Consider the following 12,060-nt stretch of genomic DNA (forward strand, 5'->3'; position numbering starts at 1 on the left):
TCTATGTGATAGTGTTAAATACAGTTAAATACAGTCCTGCAGTAGTATAGATCTATGTGATAGTGTTAAATACAGTCCTGCAGTAGTATAGATCTATGTGATAGTGGTAAATACAGTCCTGCAGTAGTATAGATCTATGTGATAGTGTTAAATACAGTCCTGCAGTAGTATAGATCTATGTGATAGTGTTAAATACAGTCCTGCAGTAGTATAGATCTATGTGATAGTGTTAAATACAGTCCTGCAGTAGTATAGATCTATGTGATAGTGTTAAATACAGTCCTGCAGTAGTATAGATCTATGTGATAGTGTTAAATACAGTCCTGCAGTAGTATAGATCTATGTGATAGTGTTAAATACAGTCCTGCAGTAGTATAGATCTATGTGATAGTGTTAAATACAGTCCTGCAGTAGTATAGATCTATGTGATAGTGTTAAATACAGTCCTACAGTAGTATAGATCTATGTGATAGTGTTAAATACAGTCCTGCAGTAGTATAGATCTATGTGATAGTGTTAAATACAGTCCTGCAGTAGTATAGATCTATGTGATAGTGTTAAATACAGTCCTGCAGTAGTATAGATCTATGTGATAGTGTTAAATACAGTCCTGCAGTAGTATAGATCTATGTGATAGTGTTAAATACAGTCCTGCAGTAGTATAGATCTATGTGATAGTGGTAAATACAGTCCTGCAGTAGCATAGATCTATGTGATAGTGTTAAATACGGTTAAATACAGTCCTGCAGTAGTATAGATCTATGTGATAGTGTTAAATAAGTTAAATACAGTCCTGCAGTAGTATAGATCTATGTGATAGTGGTAAAATACAGTCCTGCAGTAGTATAGATCTATGTGATAGTGTTAAATACAGTCCTGCAGTAGTATAGATCTATGTGATAGTGTTAAATACAGTCCTGCAGTAGTATAGATCTATGTGATAGTGTTAAATACAGTCCTGCAGTAGTATAGATCTATGTGATAGTGGTAAATACAGTCCTGCAGTAGTATAGATCTATGTGATAGTGTTAAATACAGTCCTGCAGTAGTATAGATCTATGTGATAGTGTTAAATACAGTCCTGCAGTAGTATAGATCTATGTGATAGTGTTAAATACAGTCCTGCAGTAGTATAGATCTATGTGATAGTGTTAAATACAGTCCTGCAGTAGTATAGATCTATGTGATAGTGGTAAATACAGTCCTGCAGTAGTATAGATCTATTTGATAGTGTTAAATACAGTTAAATACAGTCCTGCAGTAGTATAGATCTATGTGATAGTGTTAAATACAGTTAAATACAGTCCTGCAGTAGTATAGATCTATGTGATAGTGTTAAATACAGTCCTGCAGTAGTATAGATCTATGTGATAGTGTTAAATACAGTCCTGCAGTAGTATAGATCTATTTGATAGTGTTAAATACAGTTAAATACAGTCCTGCAGTAGTATAGATCTATGTGATAGTGTTAAATACAGTCCTGCAGTAGTATAGATCTATGTGATAGTGTTAAATACAGTTAAATACAGTCCTGCAGTAGTATAGATCTATGTGATAGTGTTAAATACAGTCCTGCAGTAGTATAGATCTATGTGATAGTGTTAAATACAGTCCTGCAGTAGTATAGATCTATTTGATAGTGTTAAATACAGTTAAATACAGTCCTGCAGTAGTATAGATCTATGTGATAGTGTTAAATACAGTTAAATACAGTCCTGCAGTAGTATAGATCTATGTGATAGTGTTAAATACAGTTAAATACAGTCCTGCAGTAGTATAGATCTATGTGATAGTGTTAAATACAGTCCTGCAGTAGTATAGATCTATGTGATAGTGTTAAATACAGTCCTGCAGTAGTATAGATCTATGTGATAGTGTTAAATACAGTCCTGCAGTAGTATAGATCTATGTGATAGTGTTAAATACAGTCCTGCAGTAGTATAGATCTATGTGATAGTGGTAAATACAGTCCTGCAGTAGTATAGATCTATGTGATAGTGTTAAATACAGTCCTACAGTAGTATAGATCTATGTGATAGTGTTAAATACAGTCCTGCAGTAGTATAGATCTATGTGATAGTGTTAAATACAGTTAAATACAGTCCTGCAGTAGTATAGATCTATGTGATAGTGTTAAATACAGTTAAATACAGTCCTGCAGTAGTATAGATCTATGTGATAGTGTTAAATACAGTCCTGCAGTAGTATAGATCTATGTGATAGTGTTAAATACAGTCCTGCAGTAGTATAGATCTATGTGATAGTGTTAAATACAGTCCTGCAGTAGTATAGATCTATGTGATAGTGTTAAATACAGTCCTGCAGTAGTATAGATCTATGTGATAGTGGTAAATACAGTCCTGCAGTAGTATAGATCTATGTGATAGTGGTAAATACAGTCCTGCAGTAGTATAGATCTATGTGATAGTGTTAAATACAGTCCTGCAGTAGTATAGATCTATGTGATAGTGTTAAATACAGTCCTGCAGTAGTATAGATCTATGTGATAGTGTTAAATACAGTCCTGCAGTAGTATAGATCTATGTGATAGTGTTAAATACAGTCCTGCAGTAGTATAGATCAATGTGATAGTGGTAAATACAGTTCTGCAGTAGTATAGATCTATGTGATAGTGGTAAATACAGTTCTGCAGTAGTATAGATATATGTGATAGTGTTAAATACAGTCCTGCAGTAGTATAGATCTATGTGATAGTGTTAAATACAGTTAAATACAGTCTTACAGTAGTATAGATCTATGTGATAGTGGTAAATACAGTTCTGCAGTAGTATAGATCTATGTGATAGTGTTAAATACAGTCCTGCAGTAGTATAGATCTATGTGATAGTGTTAAATACAGTCCTGCAGTAGTATAGATCTATGTGATAGTGTTAAATACAGTCCTACAGTAGTATAGATCTATGTGATAGTGGTAAATACAGTTCTGCAGTAGTATAGATCTATGTGATAGTGTTAAATACAGTCCTGCAGTAGTATAGATCTATGTGATAGTGTTAAATACAGTCCTGCAGTAGTATAGATCTATTTGATAGTGTTAAATACAGTCCTACAGTAGTATAGATCTATGTGATAGTGTTAAATACAGTCCTGCAGTAGTATAGATCTATTTGATAGTGTTAAATACAGTCCTGCAGTAGTATAGATATATGTGATAGTGTTAAATACAGTCCTGCAGTAGTATAGATCTATGTGATAGTGTTAAATACAGTCCTGCAGTAGTATAGATCTATGTGATAGTGTTAAATACAGTCCTGCAGTAGTATAGATCTTATGTGATAGTGTTAAATACAGTCCTGCAGTAGTATAGATCTATGTGATAGTGTTAAATACAGTCCTGCAGTAGTATAGATCTATGTGATAGTGTTAAATACAGTCCTGCAGTAGTATAGATCTATGTGATAGTGTTAAATACGGTCCTGCAGTAGTATAGATCTATGTGATAGTGTTAAATACAGTCCTGCAGTAGTATATATCTATGTGATAGTGTTAAATACAGTCCTGCAGTAGTATAGATCTATGTGATAGTGGTAAATACAGTCCTGAAGTAGTATATATCTATTTGATAGTGTTAAATACAGTCCTACAGTAGTAGAGATCTATGTGATAGTGTTAAATACAGTCCTGCAGTAGTATAGATCTATGTGATAGTGTTAAATACAGTTAAATACAGTCCTGCAGTAGTATAGATATATGTGATAGTGGTAAATACAGTCCTGCAGTAGTATAGATCTATTTGATAGTGTTAAATACAGTCCTACAGTAGTATAGATCTATGTGATAGTGTTAAATACAGTTAAATACAGTCCTGCAGTAGTATAGATCTATGCGATAGTGTTAAATACAGTCCTGCAGTAGTATAGATCTATGTGATAGTGTTAAATACAGTCCTGCAGTAGTATAGATCTATGTGATAGTGTTAAATACAGTCCTGCAGTAGTATAGATCTATGTGATAGTGTTAAATACAGTCCTGCAGTAGTATAGATCTATGTGATAGTGTTAAATACAGTTAAATACAGTCCTGCAGTAGTATAGATATATGTGATAGTGGTAAATACAGTCCTGCAGTAGTATAGATCTATTTGATAGTGTTAAATACAGTCCTACAGTAGTATGAGATCTATGTGATAGTGTTAAATACAGTCCTGCAGTAGTATAGATCTATGTGATAGTGTTAAATACAGTTAAATACAGTCCTGCAGTAGTATAGATCTATGCGTAGTGTTAAATACAGTCCTGCAGTAGTATAGATCTATGTGATAGTGTTAAATACAGTCCTGCAGTAGTATAGATCTATGTGATAGTGTTAAATACAGTCCTGCAGTAGTATAGATCTATGTGATAGTGTTAAATACAGTCCTGCAGTAGTATAGATCTATGTGATAGTGTTAAATACAGTCCTGCAGTAGTATAGATCTATGTGATAGTGTTAAATACAGTCCTGCAGTAGTATAGATCTATGTGATAGTGTTAAATACAGTTCTGCAGTATCCAGCAGTGTCAGCATCAGTCCTGTAGTCTCCAGCAGAGTGTCAGCATCAGTCCTGTAGTCTCCAGCAGAGTGTCAGCATCAGTCCTGTAGTCTCCAGCAGAGTATCAGCATCCAGCATCAGTCCTGTAGTCTCCAGCAGAGTATCAGCATCCAGCATCAGTCCTGTAGTCTCCAGCAGAGTATCAGCATCCAGCATCAGTCCTGTAGTCTCCAGCAGTGTCAGCATCAGTCCTGTAGTCTCCAGCAGAGTGTCAGCATCCAGCATCAGTCCTGTAGTCTCCAGCAGTGTCAGCATCAGTCCTGTAGTCTCCAGCATGGTGTCATCATCCAGCATCAGTCCTGTGGTCTCCAACATAGTGTCATCATCCAGCATCAGTCCTGTAGTCTCCAGCAGTGTCATCATCCAGCATCAGTCCTGTAGTCTCCAGCAGAGTGTCAACATCCAGCATCAGTCCTGTAGTCTCCAGCAGTGTCAACATCCAGCATCAGTCCTGTAGTCTCCAGCAGAGTGTCAACATCCAGCATCAGTCCTGTAGTCTTCACCAGAGTGTCAACATCCAGCATCAGTCCTGTAGTCTCCAGCAGAGTGTCAGCATCCAGCATCAGTCCTGTAGTCTCCAGCAGAGTGTCAGCATCAGTCCTGTAGTCTCCAGCAGAGTGTCAGCATCCAGCATCAGTCCTGTAGTCTCCAGTAGAGTCCGGTCTGTTCATGTGGGTACAGGCTCTTTCATGTTGCACCTGAGGCCCCATTATGTTCTCGCTAGTCGGTCCTCTGTGACTGGTGCATCAGTGCCATCCAGCTAGATGATAAAGGGTTATTTTGGTGTGTGTGTAACACATGGGGATGTGTGAAACTTACTCCTCAGCGTTACGTGTCCCGCTTGTGTCGCCTCATTAGCTTTCGATGTGGTGCGGTCGGCTAAGAGACTTGAGGGATGATTGTCAGGTGTGTTTGTGAGGCAGAGGTCCGTAGTTCGCTCCAGGTATGGGCCCAATCAGGAGGAAGTGGTACTGCTATGCAAGCAGCTAGACGTCCTTTACACGTGTGTGCCAAACCTTGAATCGAAAAGCTGTCCGGATCTAAAACAACTAGCAACTAGCCAGATCACTAGTTCTTTTCAACTTCATAATCAGTTTTGACCCATTTTAGCTGGGGCAGACAATAATGGAACACAATGGTGTCATTTACAGTATGAAATACAGCAGACAGATACCACAGCCTGACTGTTATCTGACTTTTATCTCCTGTCAGATCTCCTCATTGACATCAGAACACAGTCAACACCCAGGCAGAGCTCAACTCAGCTGATAAGCATCAATCTATTTGTCATCATGAAAATCTGTCTTGTCCTCTGTGGCGCGTCGCATTACGTTTCCGTGTCAACCAGTGAGGACGTAAAGTGATACCACAGGCTGACCGTAACCAGGTGTCACATCTCCTCGGTGACACGTCAGAACATAGTCATCACCCAGAACTGAACAGAGCTGAACTGATAAAGCATCAATCTGCCTGTCTTCTGTTGCGTTTCCAAATTACATTGCAATATAAAGTAAGGAAATAAAATGAAGAAACACATGTTATTGCAGATAAAGTTTCTTTCTGGTGTTTTAAATGTTTAGGATTCCTCTGTGTGGGTTTTCTTGCTTGTATTTCAGATCATCCCTACTGTACTTGTTTGTTGGTGTAGTTGGTGTTCTCCGTGCGTACTGGTCAGCCTGTTGATTCCTTCAGTTGAGACCAATGAGATCAGATTCCCTCCGTCTCGCGAAGATCACCTCACCATCACCTTCACTTGAGGAATGATGATAAACATTTTTTTTTTTTTTTTTAATGAGTTTTTATGTTTAAATAAAAGTCATGTTAAAATACCTATCGCATTACACATTGACAGAATGCATTTGAAACATCACACACAGTAAAATGTGTAGCTGACTTAATTAAATGATTTAATCGATAGGAGGGGGGGAAAAGGTGTCTGTGCATTGATAAGCCCACCATAACATGGAATTAAAGATCAGTTATACAATAAAGACGGCACTTCAACAAGGCTATTTCACACCTTAGCCTGCTGAATATGCAAGATCAGTTTTCTTTCATTTTGACTTCGGCACAAATTAAAATGTGGCACTGACTCGCCCGTGGATGGATGTTTCAGCATTGTCTCAATGAAGAGTTAGGTGTTCCCGAGGAAGGACTGCCCGTTCCATGATCTCGCCATCACGGTTGACAACTCCGTTGTGTCCTCCTCCCAGAGTGCGAAGAGCCTTGGCGTGACCCTGGACAACACCCTGTCGTTCTCCGCTAACATCAAGCGGTGACCCGATCCTGCAGGTTCATGCTCTACAACATTCGGAGAGTGCGACCCTGCCTTACACAGGAAGCCGCACAGGTCCTAATCCAGGCACTTGTCATCTCCCGTCTGGATTACTGCAACTCGCTGTTGGCTGGGCTCCCTGCCTGTGCATTAAACCCCCTACAACTCATCCAGAATGCCGCAGCCCGTCTGGTGTTCAACCTTCCCAAGTTCTCTCCACGTCACCCCCTCCTCCGCACACTCCACTGGCTTCAGTTGAAGCTCGCATCTGTTACAAGACCATGGTGCTTGCCTATGGAGCTGTGAGGGATCGGCACCTCTGTACCTTCAGGCTCTGATCAGTCCCTACACCCAAACGAGGGCATTGCGTTCATCCACCTCTGGCCTGCTGGCTCCTTCCCCTGCGGAAGCATAGTTCCCGCTCAGCCCAGTCAAAACTGTTCGCTGCTCGGCACCCCAATGGTGGAACAAGCTCCCTCACGACGCCAGGACAGCGAGTCACTCACCACCTTCCCGGAGACATTTGAAACCCCACCTCTTTAAGGAACACCTGGGATAGGATAAAGTAATCCTTCTACCCCCCTAAAAAAAAAAAAAACCTTTTGTAAAGTGGTTATCCCACTGGCTATAGGGTGTAATTTGTAAGTCGCTCTGGATAAGAGCGTCTGCTAAATGACGTAAATGTAAATGTAACTAGCCACGCACGGTTACCAATCTACTAGAGTTAGGTGTTCGACTAGCCACGCACAGTTACCAACCTACTAGAGTTAGGTGTTCGACTAGCCAGGCACAGTTACCAGCCTACTAGAGTTAGGTGTTCAACTAGCCACGCACAGTTACCAACCTACTAGAGTTAGGTGTTCAACTAGCCACGCACAGTTACCAACCTACTAGAGTTAGGTGTTCGACTAGCCACGCACAGTTACCAGCCTACTAGAGTTAGGTGTTCGACTAGCCACGCACAGTTACCAACCTACTAGAGTTAGGTGTTCAACTAGCCACGCACAGTTACCAACCTACTAGAGTTAGGTGTTCAACTAGCCACGCACAGTTACCAACCTACTAGAGTTAGGTGTTCAACTAGCCTACGCACAGTTACCAGCCTACTAGGAGTTAGGTGTTCAACTAGCCACGCACAGTTACCAGCCTACTAGAGTTAGGTGTTCAACTAGCCACGCACAGTTACCAACCTACTAGAGTTAGGTGTTCAACTAGCCACGCACAGTTACCAACCTACTAGAGTTAGGTGTTCCAACTAGCCAGGCACAGTTACCAACCTACTAGAGTTAGGTGTTCGAACTAGCCAGGCACAGTTACCAGCCTACTAGAGTTAGGTGTTCAACTAGCCAGGCACAGTTACCAACCTACTAGAGTTAGGTGTTCAACTAGCCAGGCACAGTTACCAACCTACTAGAGTTAGGTGTTGACTAGCCAGGCACAGTTACCAGCCTACTAGAGTTAGGGTGTTCAACTAGCCAGGCACAGTTACCAGCCTACTAGAGTTAGGTGTTCAACTATCCAGGCACAGTTACCAACCTACTAGAGTTAGGTGTTCAACTAGCCAGGCACAGTTACCAGCCTACTAGAGTTAGGTGTTCAACTATCCAGGCACAGTTACCAACCTACTAGAGTTAGGTGTTCAACTAGCCAGGCACAGTTACCAACCTACTAGAGTTGGGTGTTCAACTATGCCAGGCACAGTTACCAACCTACTAGAGTTAGGTGTTCAACTAGCCAGGCACAGTTACCAACCTACTAGAGTTAGGTGTTCAACTAGCCACGCACAGTTACCAACCTACTAGAGTTAGGTGTTCAACTACCACGAACAGTTACCAGCCTACTAGAGTTAGGTGTTCAACTAGCCACGCACAGTTACCAGCCTACTAGAGTTAGGTGTTCAACTAGCCACGCACAGTTACCAACCTACTAGAGTTAGGTGTTCAACTAGCCAGGCACAGTTACCAACCTACTAGAGTTAGGTGTTCAACTAGCCAGGCACAGTTACCAACCTACTAGAGTTAGGTGTTCGACTAGCCACAAACAGTTACCAGCCTACTAGAGTTAGGTGTTCGACTACCACAAACAGTTACCAGCCTACTAGAGTTAGGTGTTCAACTAGCCACGCACAGTTACCAACCTACTAGAGTTAGGTGTTCAACTAGCCACGCACAGTTACCAGCCTACTAGAGTTAGGTGTTCGACTAGCCAGGCACAGTTACCAGCCTACTAGAGTTAGGTGTTCAACTAGCCACGCACAGTTACCAACCTACTAGAGTTAGGTGTTCAACTAGCCACGCACAGTTACCAACCTACTAGAGTTAGGTGTTCAACTAGCCACGCACAGTTACCAGCCTACTAGAGTTAGGTGTTCAACTACCACAAACAGTTACCAGCCTACTAGAGTTAGGTGTTCAACTAGCCACGCACAGTTACCAACCTACTAGAGTTGGGTGTTCAACTAGCCAGGCACAGTTACCAACCTACTAGAGTTAGGTGTTCAACTACACAAACAGTTACCAGCCTACTAGAGTTAGGTGTTCAACTACCACAAACAGTTACCAGCCTACTAGAGTTAGGTGTTCAACTAGCCACACACAGTTACCAACCTACTAGAGTTAGGTGTTCAACTAGCCACGCACAGTTACCAACCTACTAGAGTTAGGTGTTCAACTAGCCACGCACAGTTACCAACCTACTAGAGTTAGGTGTTCAACTAGCCACGCACAGTTACCAGCCTACTAGAGTTAGGTGTTCAACTAGCCACGCACAGTTACCAGCCTACTAGAGTTAGGTGTTCAACTAGCCACGTGCACAGTTACCAACCTACTAGAGTTAGGTGTTCAACTAGCCACGCACAGTTACCAGCCTACTAGAGTTGGGTGTTCAACTAGCCACGCACAGTTACCAGCCTACTAGAGTTAGGTGTTCAACTAGCCAGGCACAGTTACCAGCCTACTAGAGTTAGGTGTTCAACTAGCCACGCACAGTTACCAGCCTACTAGAGTTAGGTGTTCAACTAGCCACACACAGTTACCAACCTACTAGAGTTAGGTGTTCAACTACCACAAACAGTTACCAGCCTACTAGAGTTAGGTGTTCAACTACCACAAACAGTTACCAGCCTACTAGAGTTAGGTGTTCAACTACCACAAACAGTTACCAGCCTACTAGAGTTAGGTGTTCAACTAGCCAGGCACAGTTACCAACCTACTAGAGTTAGGTGTTCAGACTACAAACAGTTACCAGCCTACTAGAGTTAGGTGTTCGACTACCACAAACAGTTACCAACCTACTAGAGTTAGGAGTTCAACTAGCCAGGCACAGTTACCAGCCTACTAGAGTTAGGGTGTTCAACTAGCCACGCACAGTTACCAGCCTACTAGAGTTAGGTGTTCAACTTAGCCACGAACAGTTACCAGCCTACTAGAGTTAGGTGTTCGACTAGCCAGGCACAGTTACCAACCTACTAGAGTTAGGTGTTCGACTAGCCAGGCACAGTTACCAGCCTACTAGAGTTAGGTGTTCAACTAGCCACACACAGTTACCAACCTACTAGAGTTAGGTGTTCAACTACCACAAACAGTTACCAGCCTACTAGAGTTAGGTGTTCAACTAGCCAGGCACAGTTACCAACCTACTAGAGTTAGGTGTTCAACTAGCCACACACAGTTACCAGCCTACTAGAGTTAGGTGTTCAACTAGCCAGGCACAGTTACCAACCTACTAGAGTTAGGTGTTCAACTAGCCAGGCACAGTTACCAGCCTACTAGAGTTAGGTGTTCAACTAGCCACACACAGTTACCAACCTACTAGAGTTAGGTGTTCAACTAGCCAGGCACAGTTACCAACCTACTAGAGTTAGGTGTTCAACTAGCCAGGCACAGTTACCAGCCTACTAGAGTTAGGTGTTCAACTAGCCAGGCACAGTTACCAGCCTACTAGAGTTAGGTGTTCAACTAGCCAGGCACAGTTACCAACCTACTAGAGTTAGGTGTTCAACTAGCCACGCACAGTTACCAACCTACTAGAGTTAGGTGTTCAACTACCACAAACAGTTACCAGCCTACTAGAGTTAGGTGTTCAACTAGCCAGGCACAGTTACCAACCTACTAGAGTTAGGTGTTCAACTAGCCAGGCACAGTTACCAACCTACTAGAGTTAGGTGTTCAACTAGCCAGGCACAGTTACCAACCTACTAGAGTTAGGTGTTCAACTAGCCACGCACAGTTACCAGCCTACTAGAGTTAGGTGTTCAACTAGCCAGGCACAGTTACCAACCTACTAGAGTTAGGTGTTCAACTAGCCAGGCACAGTTACCAACCTACTAGAGTTAGGTGTTTAACTAGCCAGGCACAGTTACCAGCCTACTAGAGTTAGGTGTTCAACTAGCCACAGTTACCAACCTACTAGAGTTAGGTGTTCAACTAGCCAGGCACAGTTACCAGCCTGCTAGAGTTAGGTGTTCAACTAGCCACGCACAGTTACCAGCCTACTAGAGTTAGGTGTTCAACTAGCCACGCACAGTTACCAGCCTACTAGAGTTAGGTGTTCAACTAGCCACGCACAGTTACCAACCTACTAGAGTTAGGTGTTCGACTAGCCACGCACAGTTACCAGCCTACTAGAGTTAGCGACAGGCGGGTGAGCAATATCCACCGTCGTAGTACGGCTGGAGCTGCAATGTGAAGCTAACTGAAGCTGGCTAGCTTTAGAAAACCCTGAGGAGATCAATGTGAAGCTAACTGAAGCTGGCTAGCTTTAGAAAACCTGAGTAGATCAATGTGAAGCTAACTGAAGCTGGCTAGCTTTAGAACACCCTGAGGGAGATCAATGTGAAGCTAACTGAAGCTGGCTAGCTTTAGAAAACCCTGAGGAGATCAATGTGAAGCTAACTGAAGCTGGCTAGCTTTAGAAAACCCTGGGTAGATCAATGTGAAGCTGAAGCTGGCTAGCTTTAGAAAACCCTGAGGGAGATCAATGTGAAGCTAACTAGCTGGCTAGCTTTAGAAAACCCTGAGTAGATCAATGTGAAGCTAACTGAAGCTGGCTAGCTTTAGAAAACCCTGAGTAGATCAATGTGAAGCTAACTGAAGCTGGCTAGCTTTAGAAAACCCTGAGTAGATCAATGTGAAGCTAACTGAAGCCGGCTAGCTTTAGAAAAACCTGAGTAGATCTATCTTCGATCGTAGTACACCCCTCTGGTTGGAGGATACCGGATTTCCTGCTTAATTCC

The sequence above is a fragment of the Coregonus clupeaformis genome, unplaced genomic scaffold (assembly GCF_020615455.1).
Source record: "Coregonus clupeaformis isolate EN_2021a unplaced genomic scaffold, ASM2061545v1 scaf0929, whole genome shotgun sequence".
Lineage (NCBI taxonomy): Eukaryota > Metazoa > Chordata > Actinopteri > Salmoniformes > Salmonidae > Coregonus > Coregonus clupeaformis.